Genomic DNA, 13,791 nt, shown 5'->3' with positions numbered 1-13,791 from the left:
AGGGTACCAATCTAGACTCTTCTAGAAACCGCATTCTAAAATCAGTTGTGCATGCATCGACAACTCACTAAGACAAACCTTGTCTAAAGTCTGTCGAGATTTTCATAATCCCAAGGGACGTAATCACGATTTGTGCAACATGCCAATATGTTGATCATTAGCGTGAAATTAGCTGAATCTGGAAGGGGCAAGGGCTAACTTTATCTGTTTTGCAGAAATGAGGCATGAGGTCCCCATGTTCGGCATGGTTCAGAATATCCCGCCTTTGTTACTGGATTGGTGAGAAAATCTCGCACCAAGTGAAAAAAACCACGTGAAAAGAGTTCTTGGGTATTTACCTTCTCTGCTAGACATTCAATCGAACAATATACTAATCGAGGCCGCTACTATGTTCTGGGATGAAAAGAGGGTTGTTTTCCGTTTCGGGGATGTAGAGATGACTCCCCATCTAGAGGAAATATGGGGCTTTGCAGGACTTTCTTGGGATAGCCCTGGTCTATTTGTACCCGAGAATCGCACTTCCCGAGGGTTTTTGAAAATGATGGGTTTTAGAAAGAATGATGAGTTAGCCTGCTTAAAAAAGTCTTACATTCTGTTAGACTTCCTCTACGCACTTTACGGACATAGCAAATCCTACTGCCTTTACCATGATGAGTTCGCTATTACTTCGTTGGGTTGGACCCACCGTCGAGTTTTCATGTTCATTGTCTGTTTTCTACGGATGCTGGTATTCCCAATGTAAGGAGAAAGGATTCATACCCGTTTAGCTATGGTTACTAAGGCACTAATGGCAGNCAATGATCGTGGCAGATATATACCGAGCTTTGGATCGCTGCAAGAAGGGATTCAGACATTTTGAGGGTTGTAACTTGTTACTACAAATATGGTTGTTGGAACATTTTCAAAGAGGACAATACCGTCAGGAATTTCCGCGGCGACCGTGTAATGACCACATAGCTTTCCACCATCCAAAAAGAATGACTTTCATCCCAGATAAGTTTGCACAACCGGAAAATGTTGTGGATTGGGTGCACTTCTTTAGCAATTTGACCGACGACAAGATTCATTGGATGTTTGAATGCTTCCCTACTAGCGAATTTATCATTAGGTAATGAGATGTTCCTCATTTAGTGCCGATGGGGTTGAGGGGTATCTATCCTTATGCTCCTATTAGGGTCATGAGACAGGCTGGAAGGAAACAAGTCATACCCCGAGTCTCCAAGATGGTTCATTACAAATCACATTTCCAAGGTCCTANCATGGTTGGTTAATGACATAGCAGGAGAAGTCAAGCCAGGGGTTGATTTGGGAAATAGGGTCATAGACGACACTGCCGAGGCCCAAGTCAAATATAGGAGGTTACGCAAAAGGATTTTGGAATCCGAGGCCAGACATTTGGAATAGCACAAAGCGGACATGGAATCAATCAATGAATGGAGATAAATCGGCACCAAATAAATGGAGAGGTTGGAGTATTTAGAGCAGGGATTGATGGAGCTGGAAGGGAAGATGAGAAACGGGATTGCAGGCTGTCAAAATATGGATGGAAATGAAGGAGGTCTCCTAGCAAGGGTATATCTGCTGTTGGACATGCGCGACCTGGGGAACTTGATCGATAGAGCAAAGAAGGCCAAGCATGGAGAAGGTCCTTCTGGGACCAAATAGATTAGAAATTAGGTTTTACTTGCTTTCTAGACTCGTTTTAGGCTTTGGTAAAGTTCATGCCATTAGTAACTCTTCATTATTATTGTCGTTTTATTAGAGATTCGGTTTAATTTTCACATTGATGAAATGACGCAGTTATTGGCATCAGTTTTTCTCCAAATCTATATGTCGCTTAGGCCTACCTCAGGCACAATGAGGTCCCTTAATTAGGACGCGAATTTATAATTCCGCAATATGTGTTTAAATACTGCAAACAATCTTTTAATACACCTCACTGACTTGTTTACCTTTTTGTTTTTCTTTTCTTTATTTGTTTATTCCCATCCTCTAAGGTTGGTTCGTGCATACTGGCATCACCAACATATCATACCAGATCAAGAGGTCCTCCACCACCTCCTCCTCCAAGCGATCTTAAAAGCAAGGGAAAGGCCAGAATGGATGATACAAGCAATATCAGGAAAGACAATGACACGCATGAAGACAATACTGAAACTTCAGATGGTCGAAGCACTCCAGCACCAAATGACTTGGTTTTGCGACTGGAACAAAAGATATTGGAGTTACAAGGGGAGCTTGAGCAGGTCTGGAACTTGGAAAATCTCTCCCTTACCTTGAACGTCCCCGACATCAACCAACAGAACACCAAAAACCCAACACCTCCTCAAATCACACCAAACCAACGTCCACAAAATCCTCCCGCACCCCATCCGTACGCAACACCTCCCCAAAATCCCAATTCCCCACCAGTACCAACTCCTTCTCAACACCAATATCTTCCTACTCAGTACCCGCAAACCACTACTTACCATACTCCTCAAAATACCCCACAACCTATTCCCGATCCGCAAAATTCAACCAATGATCACCACTACACTCAAACTCTCGGCATCCACCAAAACAATCCCATATACATAGAAACCTTACCCCACTCCACTCAACCAACCTCATACACACCAGAATCTGCCGAGAAGGACTTGCTCATCAAGAATATGGCAGAGGAGCTCAAGAAGCTCACAAGTCGAGTCCAGGGCGTTGAAGGAGGCAAAGGAATTGAAGGTGTGAACTATGAGGATCTATGTATTCAGCCAGACGTAGAATTGCCGGAGGGTTACAAAACTTCTAAGTTCGAGATGTTTGACGGAACAGGTGACCCGAAGGTACATTTGAGGCCATACTGTGAAAAACTCATGTGAGTTGGGAAGGATGAAAGGATTCGCATGAAGCTGTTCATGAGGAGTCTTACTATAGACGCCCTATCTTGGTACATCAGCCAAAATCCTAAGAAGTGGATTAATTGGGTAAGCATGGAATCAGACTTCATGGACCGATTCAGGTTCAATACAGAAAATGCACCGGACGTCTTCTACATACAGAACCTCTAGAAGAAACTAAGGGAAACTTTCCGTGAGTATGCTACTTGATGGATGTCAGAAGCTGCAAAGGTTAGGCCAGCATTGGAAGAAGAGCAAATGAACAAATTCTTTATCAGGGCCCAGGATCCACAATACTATGAGAGGTTAATGGTCATCGAGAATCACAAATTCTCCGACATCATCAAACTCGGGGAAAGGATTGAAGAAGGGATCAAGAGCGGAATGGTAACCAATTTTGAGGTGTTGCAGGCTACGAACAAAGCATTACAGTCAGGGGGTATATCAAAAAAGAAAGAAATAGGGGCAGTGATGGTAGCCCAAGGCCCAAAATCTCCACTGACATACTAAACGCCTCCACCCGCATACCAACCTTCACCTCCCAGATATCCCCAACCCGCTACTGCCTACCATACTTAGAACACCCAGCCAGCCTATTATCATTCACCTCCAGCTCACCAAAGCTACCAAAAACCCAGACCCAATTTTGATCGCAGACCACCCAAACAATACACCCCTATTGCTGAACCCATCGACCAACTATATGAAATATCGAAGGCTGCCGGATATGTTACCCCTATTCCCGCTGTTGCCATAGAAAACCCCTTCCAGTGGGTCAACCCAAACAAAACATGTGCATACCATTCCGACATGAAGGGACATACCATTGATGAATGCTGCACTCTAAAAGACAAGATTTAGACACTGATTGATACCAAGGTCATACAAGCAAAGGAAGCCGCACCCAATGTTCGCAACAACCCTCTCCCGGACCATAGTGGTGAAGGAGTAAATGTGATAGAAACTGATGAAGAATGGGATCCTGAAGGGTCAATTGGGGTTATTCAGGAAGGTGACGACCCTAAGAAACCTACAGTCACACTCACTCCTATTGTGTTACAGATACAGCCACCAGTCAAAGTTGAGGTAGTCGCATCAGCTCCGTTTGAAATTAAAGTGACAACACCTGTAACTACACCTACTCCATCTGAAGTAGAAGTAGCCACACCCTTCACTGTGATGGTGGCATCCACACCACCCTTCAATTCCAATGACGTACCTTGGGATTATGTTGCCGAAGCTAGGAGAAAAGGGAAAGCAAAAATGGAAGAGTCTGGTGCTACACAAGGGATGACCAGAACTGGAATCTATACACCTGAAAATTTGGGAGGAGCAAGCAAGAAAGCTGCTGCCAAACAACCCATCATTGAAACTGGTCCAGACGATCTCTGGAGTAAAGTACAGGCAAGAGAATACTCTGTTGTTGATCATCTGAACAAAACTCCCACCCATATATCCATCATGTCGCTGCTACAAAATTTTGAGGCGCATAGGAATGCTCTGATGAAAGTGTTGAATGAAGCATACGTGCCCAACAATATCACCAACGGAGAAATGGCAAACATGGTGGGGCAAGTGTTGGAGAGCCACAAGATCACTTTTCACGAAGACGAGTTGCCGCCTAAGGGATTAAGCCACAATAGGGCACTGCACATCACAGTGCAATGCGAGGATAAGTTCATTGCCAGGGTTTTGATAGACGGAGTGTCCAGCCTCAACATCTGTCCGTTGACAACTCTAAAAAAGTTGGGAAAGGGTTTGCATGAAATACGACCAGGAACTATGAATGTGAAAGCATTCGTTGGGTCGCAAAGAGCCACGTTTGGGGAAACCAATTTATGTTTGCAGATGAGTCCTACTTGGTTTGCTGTCGAATTTCAGGTGCTAGACATATCCGCCTCCTATAATCTGCTGTTGGGATGACCTTGGATACATGCCGCTGGGGTCGTCGCATCCACTTTGCAACAAACTGTGAAATTTGAATGGAATCATCAAGAGGTAATCATTCATGGAGATGGGAGCAATCCCATCTATACCAATCAAATCGTTCCTGTCGTAGAGAGCAGAAGGAAGTTGGGTGGAGAAACTTATCACCGCATCGATCGTGTCAATGCAATTGAGAAAGATAAATGGTGGAGCAGCAAAATAGAAAGCATATTGGCATGGTCAGGGTATGAACCCAACAAAGGGCTTGGGAAGAAACTCCAGGGCATTACCAAACCAATACAGCTGAAACGTCATGGTACAACTTTTGGGCTTGGATATCGGTATACATGGCAAGAATGTGATGATTGGTCGCCATCATGGCGTGGTCCCTATTACCCTCTTGAGCAGCCAATACCGCATCTGATTCAGACCTTTCATCAGGCCGGTACAATATGGGGATCCTAAGAAGAAGAAGCTTTGGCTGGGCAAAGGAATCTGTTCTTAGAAGACGAAGATATGGATTGCAATGTGATAGTTGAGGAGGAAGAGGAAGAAGGCCTTATCATTCAGGCGGTGGAGAGGGGAGCATTTCTCAGGAACTCGACCGCCACACTATCTAGGGCCAGACGAGTCCCGGGGTAGCATGGCTACTAATGTTATTTGAAAAACAAGTCGTTTGAGCATTTTGTTTTAAAAACATCTTTCTTTCAGTATTTTGTTTTGAGAAACATTGTTTTGAAGTCATCTAGACGATATTTTGTTTAACGTTTCAGCATTTATCAAATAATTTGATGTTTTATTATCGTTATCTTTCATATTTTTTTTCTACAACATTACTATTTATTACATTGATGAACCAATGACTGTGACATGTAATGAGACAACGCAACATAAGGATAGTGACTCGGAAGAAGAAGATGTGATACCTGAGGAAGTTATCAGAGAAGTTGAGAATTTTGAGAATAAGCCTAAGTCCAACCTGGATGAAACCGAGATAGTCAATTTGGGAGATTCTGAAACCAACAAAGAAACTCGCATAAGTATTCACCTGTCACCGTCAGAGAAGGAAGAATACACTCATTTCCTGAAAGAATATGAGGATATTTTTACGAGGCCATATGATGACATGACCGGTCTAAGCACATCCATAGTGGCTCATAAGTTGCCTACCAATCCAATGTGTCCGCTAGTGAAGCAGAAACTCAAAAAGTTCAAACCAGACATGAGCCTAAATATCAAGGAGGAAGTCACTAAACAGATCAAAGCCAAAGTCCTCAGGGTAGTTGAGCACCCAACCTGTTTAGCCAACATTGTACTGGTTCCAAAGAAAGATGGTAAAAATAGGGTGTGTGTTGACTATCAGGATTTAAACAGAGCAAGTCCCAAGGACGATTTCCCACTACCAAATATACACATTCTGATCGACAATTGTGCCAAGCATGAACTCCAATCCTTTGTAGATTGCTTCGCGGGTTATCATCAGATTTGGATGGACGATGAAGACGCAGAGAAAACAACTTTCATTACACCATGGGAAGTGTATTGCTACAAAATGATGCCATTCGGTCTGAAGAATGTTGGGGCCACCTATGTAAGTGCCATGACGACCATCTTCCATGGTATGATACACAAGGAAATAGAGGTATATGTTGACGATGTCATCATCAAATCCAAGAAAGCCACAGATCACATAGCAGACTTGAGGAAGTTCTTTGACCGACTACAGAAGTACAATTTAAAACTGAACCCCACAAAATGTGCATTCGGGGTTCCTACTGGAAAATTGTTGGGATTCATCGTCAGCTGCCGAGGAATCGAGTTGGACCCGTCAAAGGTTAAAGCTATCCAAGAAGGACGTGATGAGTTTCCTGGGATGCCTCAATTACATCAGCCGCTTCATAGCACAGTCCACAGTAATATGTGAAAAAAGTTCCCGGTATTATATTCATTCGGACGCCACCAAGATGTATCAGGGTTTGCGGCAGCATTACTGGCTGAGGAGATTGAAGAAGGATATCGTTGCATATGTAGCTCGGTGTTTGAATTGTCACCAGGTAAAGTACGAGCATTAGAGACCTGGTGGTTTGTTTTAGAAGATTGAGATTCCTGAGTGGAAGTGGGAGCGTATCACCATGGACTTCGTTGTTGGACTCCCACGGACTCATAGGAAGTTCGATGCGGCATGGGTTATTGTTGATAGGATGACTAAGTCAGCGCATTTCATTCCTGTGGCAGTTTGCTATTCTTCAGAGAGGTTAGCTGAGACCTATATCCGAGAGATCGTTCGTCTCCATGGTGTGCCGGTGTCTATCATTTCTGATCGGGGTACGCATTTTACCTCGCATTTTTGGAGGGTAGTTCAGCGTGAGTTGGGTACACGGGTCGAGTTGAGTACAATATTTCATCCTCAGACGGACGGACAGTCCGAGCGTACTATTCAGATTTTGGAGGATATGCTATGCGCTTGTGTTATTGACTTTGGAGGTTCTTGGGATCAGTTCTTGCCATTAGCGGAGTTTGCCTACAACAACAGCTATCAGTCGAGCATTCAGATGTCCCCCTATGAGGCATTATATGGTAGACGATGTCGATCGCCAGTTGGTGGTTTGAGCCGGGGGAGGCTCGGTTGTTGGCTACAGATTTAATGCAGGATGCCTTGGACAAGGTTAAGATCATTCAGGATAGGCTTCGTACAGCTCAGTCCGGGCAAAAGAGTTACGCCGACCGTAATGTTCGAGATGTGGCATTCATGGTCGGAGAGCGAGTGTTGCTTTGGGTGTCGCCCATGAAGGGCGTGATGAGATTTGGGAAGAGGGTCAAGCTAAGCCCTAGGTTCATCGGGCCTTTTGAGATACTTGATCGAGTGGGAGAGGCGGCTTACAGACTTGCGTTGCCGTCGAGTTTATTAGCTGTGCATCCAGTGTTGCATGTGTCCATGCTTCGGATGTATCACGGCGATCCATCCCAGGTGTTCGACTTCAGCACTGTCTAGTTGGACAAGGACTATACCTATGAGGAGGAGCCGGTAGCTATTTTAGACCGGCAGGTTCATCAGCTGAGATCGAAGAATTTCCCTTCAGTTCGTGTGCAATGGAGAGGTCAGCCTATTGAGGCAGCGACCTGGGAGTCCGAGTCCGATATGCAGAGCCGATATCCCCATCTTTTCACCGATTCAGGTACTTTACTATGTCCATTCGAGGACGAACGATTATTTTAGAGGCGGCGAATGTGATGACCCAAAGGGTCATCTTTTGTATTAGAACCCGAATCCGGGTTCCGAGGCCTTGAAAACCTCTTTTTCTTTCTCCTCGATTTTGCGTGCGCAGTCCGGGCGCGTTTCCAAAAAGCTTTTATGTGAAATTTAAGAAAAAAATTGAATTTCCCTTTAAAAATTTGACTTCGATCAATATTTTTGGTAAACGAACCCGGACCCATGATTTGACGGTCCCGTAGGGTCCGTAGTAAAATATGGGACTTAAGCGTATGCCCAGAATCTAGTTTCGAGGTCCCTAGCCCGAGAAAAGAATTTCTAAAGAAAATTGTTTGCTGGAAAATATAATGACTTTTGTAAATTAAATAGTGTGTGATCGTGATGGTATCAGGCCCGTATTTTGGTTCCGGAGCCCGGTATAGGTTTAATATAATATTTAAGTCATATATGTGAAATTTGGTGAAAAACAGAAGAGTAGAATTTTAAACTATCTTATGAATTTCATGAGGTTTGGTGTTAAATTCGTTGTTTAAGATGTTATTTTGGCGATTTGATCACACGAGCAAGTCCGTATGTTGTTTTTAGACTTGTGTGCATGTTTGGTTGGAGCCCCGAGGGCTCAGGTGAGTTTTGGCTTGGCCACAGAGTGTTTTGGGACTTAGAGAAAATCAGTTGTGCATCTAGTGCTTGCCACAGGCCTCTGATCTTGCAAATACGAGATCAGGCTTCCCAAATGCGAAGTCTGCTGGCCTGGGAAATGCGACAATATTATCGCAAATGCGAAGAAGTCCTAGGAAGGCCAACATCGCAAATGCAAAACATTGGCCGGAATTGCGAAGGCCCTAGAAGTCGCAAATGCGACGTTTGTGTCGCAAATGCGAAGGCAACAGTAATTCAAAGGGTTCGCAATTGCGAACCCCTGATCGTAATTGCGATAGCTGCAACCTGTTATGTGAGATTTCAGACAGGATTTCAACTTCACTCTTCAAAATTTCAAACCCTAAGCATCCCTAGGTGATTTTTCAAAGACGCAAACTTCTCTAAATCATGGTAAGTGATTTCTAACTCATCTTCTTCAATCTAATTCATCTTTTTATATGATTTCACTTCAAAATCTAGGGTTTTTCATGGGAAATTGGGTGTTCATGGGTAGAAATTAGGAATTTCAAACTTTGGGGATTTGGACCTCAAATTAAGGTCGGATTTCAAAACCAATTGCATATTTGAGTTCGTAGGTGAATGGGTAATCGGGTTTTGGTTCGAACTTCAAGTTTTGACCAAGCAGGCTTGGGGTCGGTTTTTGACTTTTTGGGAAAAACATTGGGAAATCTTTATTCATACATTAGAATTGGTTTATTTAGCATATATTGATGTTATTAAGTAAATTATGACTAGATACAAGCAGATTGGAAGTGGAACGGAGAGGTAAAGCGGTATTTGAGGCTTGATTTTGCCCGTGAAATTGAGGTAAATGTTTGGTCTAACCTTAGCTTGAGGGAATAGGTGTTGTGGTCTTATTTGCTACCTGTTAGTGTTGAGTACGACGCATAGGTGTGGTGACGAGTATCTATACGTTGGTGTCGAGCATGCAAATGAATCTTATATTATGACTGTTATGACTTTTATCACGTACCGTTCATGCTTAAAAAGATGTTTCTCTATGTTGAGCAAGTTGTATGATAGTGTTGAATATTTGATCATTGTTAGTATTGACTCAAGTTGGGAAATACTTCGCGAAGTTAATTGTCGAAACGAAATTGGTTATAGCTGATTCCCTTGCCGGGATGTTATTGTTCTATTGTTGATTCCCTTGCCGGGATGTATTGTTTCTATTGTTTGGGTGAGGAAGAGTGTAAAGCACGAAGGGTGATGCCGTGCATGTTGTGAGTGAGTGTTAATGCACGAAGGGTGATGTCGTGCCGATATTGTGAGTGTTAATGCACGAAGGGTGACGCCGTGTCGATAATGTGAGAGTTAATGCACGAAGGGTGATGTCCTGCCATGATTATGAGAGTTAATAAACGGAGGGTGATGCCGTGCCGTTTCTATTGTTTCTTATGGTGAGGACGAGAGTAAAAGCATGAAGGGTGATGCCATGCACGTGTTACTATTTCATTAGTCCTGTTGATACAAATATGGTGTTCATTATGCTTCTCTATTGAGTTATTGTTAGAATTTGATATTCCGCGCAACATGTTCCTTCCCATCTTTATCTATTATTTCATGTTGTTATTATTCTACTCGTATATGATTTAACTGCACAGGTTTATATGGTTGTCGTGTGCTAGCCTCGTCACTACTTCGCCGAGGTCAGGCTCGACACTTACCAGTACATGGGGTCGGTTGTACTGATATTGCACTCTGCACTTTTTGTGCAGATTTCGGTGCCGGACCTTGTGAGTAGCTTGAGGTAGCTGCCTTCTGTCCAGAGAGACAAAGGTAGATCTGCTGGCGTTTGCAGAGCCTGAAGTCCCCCTTTCCCCGCTTTAGTTTTCTGCTGTCTCTTCTATTTCGAGAACAGTTGTACTTCTTTCAGACTTGTATTTTTAGTAAATCTTAGTCGTTCGTGGATGGTGACACCAGATCTATGGGGTAGCTATGTACTTGAGGTGTGGCACTGTTATATCATTTCCGCATTTCTTAATTATTTTATTTTAACTGTTATCTGTTCCTGTTTGAATTAATAATAATAGTAGTAAGAAAAACGGTAGTAGTCGGCTTGCCTAGCTTTCACGAGTAGGCGCCATCACGATTCCCGAAGGTGGGAAAATCAGGTTATGCACCCTTGGGCTTTATAGTCGAGTGAGGATTTGCTCGAACTCGAAGTAAAGTTAGCCCTTAGGCTTTATAGATAGTCCCCAAGTGAGAGTTTGCTCGAATTCGGGTTAAGATAGCCCTTGGGCTTTTACGATCGAGTGAGGACTTTCTCGAACTCGAAGTGAAGTTAGCCCTTAGGCTTTATAGATAGTCCCCAAGTGAGAGTTTGCTCGAACTTGGGTTAAGATAGCCCTTGGCTTTTATGATCGAGTGAGGACTTGCTCGAACTCAAAGTAAAGTTAGCCCTTAGGCCTTCGTATTACGGATTTCGGACGTCTCCAATCCGCGTTAATTTGGCCGTAGCCTTTTTAGTTCGAAACTTGCCCTTTGGGCTTATTTTCGGATTCACTTTGAGCTTGCCCATAATGTCAGTCCCTGAGTGGGGGTAGGCGTGGCCTATAAAAACGAGGGTTGCCTTTTCAAAGTCTTATGATCTCGAAACTCTAATAATTTGATTGCGTCGATTTTCGGACGGTAGTCCCCGAGTATGGGGTAAGTTGTTTGAACTTCAGTTGTAATCGGACCTTAAGCCTGTTCCCACAATAGACCAAAAGTATGAAATTGCAAAGTAAAATTTTTTTCTAAGGCATGAAATATTTGGCATGGAAAAATACTTCTCTCAACAGATTATACATGCGTACGTGTTTGCCTTTAGGGCTCGAGCAATCTACATGGGCACGGTTTGTTTGACCGTTTGACCCTTACAACATTGACCTATCGAGACACCGTTGTCACGAGGTAATTTCCTCGCAATAAAGTAGACATTCGAGGGTAATGCCCCCGGTATTCGAGGCTTATTGTAGGAAACCTCGGATACTGTTGAATTGCTCTAAGCACGAACAGTGGTTGCCTCATTAAAAACCTTGCCAGAAAAACCTATTTGAGGCAAAAAACCGGCTTAATGGAAAAAGAGTGCAACACGTGCTTTACAATCCAAATCTTCGTGCCGATCCTTGTCAATAGACATCAAGTGTTAGTTGAAAGAATAGAGAGAACTGGAATGGGGTCGTACCTTCATTCGGATCTTGGATATTCAACGTGATCTACCTCAGCATCAAGCCCCCATGAATTTTGACCTCAATCATTTCGAGAGAAGTTTCTCCCAGACCCGCTACTTCTACGGTCTCCGTTGTATGGCTGATATCGATCTATATTCGACCTCGGCTCTCGATCGATGTCCCTTTTGACCCTATCCATGGGCTTGTTCGGATAAACAGACCCTGAAAGAGTCCCTAGTTGATCATCCTCGACCCTGATCTTCGACTGATATCGATTATGTACATCGGCCCAAGTGACAGCCTGATACTCGATCAAGCTTTGCTTTAACTGCCGTGAAGCTAAGGAACTCCGAGTGCTAAGACCTTGAGTGAAAGCTTGAACAGCCCAGTCATCGGTGACCAGAGGCAAATCCATTCTCTCCGCTTGGAAACGAGATATGAATTCCCTGAGCATCTCATTATCTTTCTGCCTTACCTTGAAAAGGTCCGACTTCCTCGTTGCAACTTTAATGGCTCCGACGTGTGCCTTCACAAAAGAATCTGCAAGCATAGCAAACAAATCAATAAAATTAGGGGGTAAGTGATTATACCATATTAAATTACCCTTCGATAGAGTCCCCCCAATCTTCTTCAGCAGTACAAATTCAATCTTGCCGTCTTCCAAGTCATTTCCTTTAATGGCGCATGTATATGAGGTGACGTGTTCATTTGGATCAGTCATCCCATTATACTTGGGAATCTCGAGCATACGAAAGTTCTTGGGGATTGGATTCGGAGCCGCACTAGGGGGAAGGGTCTCTGAACGAATTCTTTAGAATCTAGTCCCTCCAATATCGGTGGTGCCCCTAGAATTTGATCAACTCGGGAGTTGTACGCTTGTACCCTTTTGTTATTTTCCTTAATCTTCTTCTCCCCCGATTCGATCGGTTTTATGAGCTCCTCGAACATTTTCATAATGGACGGGTCAGTCCCTGATCCATTATCGTTCGACTTCTCCGGTATAGGTTCGACCCTATGGGTAACTTCCTGTGATGTGTCGAGCTCAATGCTGCTTGGTTCTCGATTCTGATTTTGGAGTTGTGCTATCGCAACTTGCTGAGTTTGCAACATTTCAAATATCATACAATGGCTAATTCCGCCTTCCTCACCACTTTGTGCGTTCTAATCGGTCACTCGAACATCTCTACGAACGCTATTTTCGGGATCGACGCCCAAGTTTCCGTCAACGGCGATATGGGAACCGTCGTAAATTGGGTTAATGGCTTGTGGTACACCGGGGTTGACTGGAGGTACTCCATTTTCCGGGGCGGCTACATTCTCGTTTTCGCCTTGAAGGCCGAGGCCGTTGTTTGTATGTGTAGGTGCTACTTGAGAATTTGACATGTTGATTCTTGAAATCAATAATACTTACGAGAACAAGCGTAAAAGCAGTGTGTGATATGAGGATTAATACTAAGCAATCACTATTATCCTTAGCCCTACGGTGGGCGCCAAACTGTTTACCCTAAAAATTGGATAACAATTAAATTTATAACGTGGTTTTATGAATACGTGATTTCACCTAATACCAATTGATAAATGTAGAGATTAGTAATTGAAATTGACAGTAAAATAAAGCAAACCAGTGTTTGAATGGAATTCAGCCCTCGAGCTTGAATACCTCGGACTGATTGGTGCAAGAACAGTTAAAAATATAACAAGCCGATGAACAAGAAATATGAGCTCAAGAGAAGGTGTTATATTGCTTTAATATGTGAACAATGAATACAAACGATTAGAATTCCCCCTTATATAGTAGAGGAATCCTAATTATGGTATAGCTCTATTTATAGAAGGAAATCCCATGATTAGCTAAATAATCGTCCTTGATTTGATCTGTTCCAAGATTCCCGCCGCAATTCTCGGCCAGTCTCGGATATCTCACCTTTCCATTATTGTGCTATTTTCAGTCTTGCCTGAATTC

Source organism: Nicotiana attenuata, chromosome 2, assembly GCF_001879085.1.
Source record: "Nicotiana attenuata strain UT chromosome 2, NIATTr2, whole genome shotgun sequence".
Taxonomy (NCBI): Eukaryota; Viridiplantae; Streptophyta; class Magnoliopsida; order Solanales; family Solanaceae; genus Nicotiana; species Nicotiana attenuata.
The sequence above is the reverse complement of the archived record's forward strand: the minus strand, read 5'-3'. Positions refer to the sequence as shown.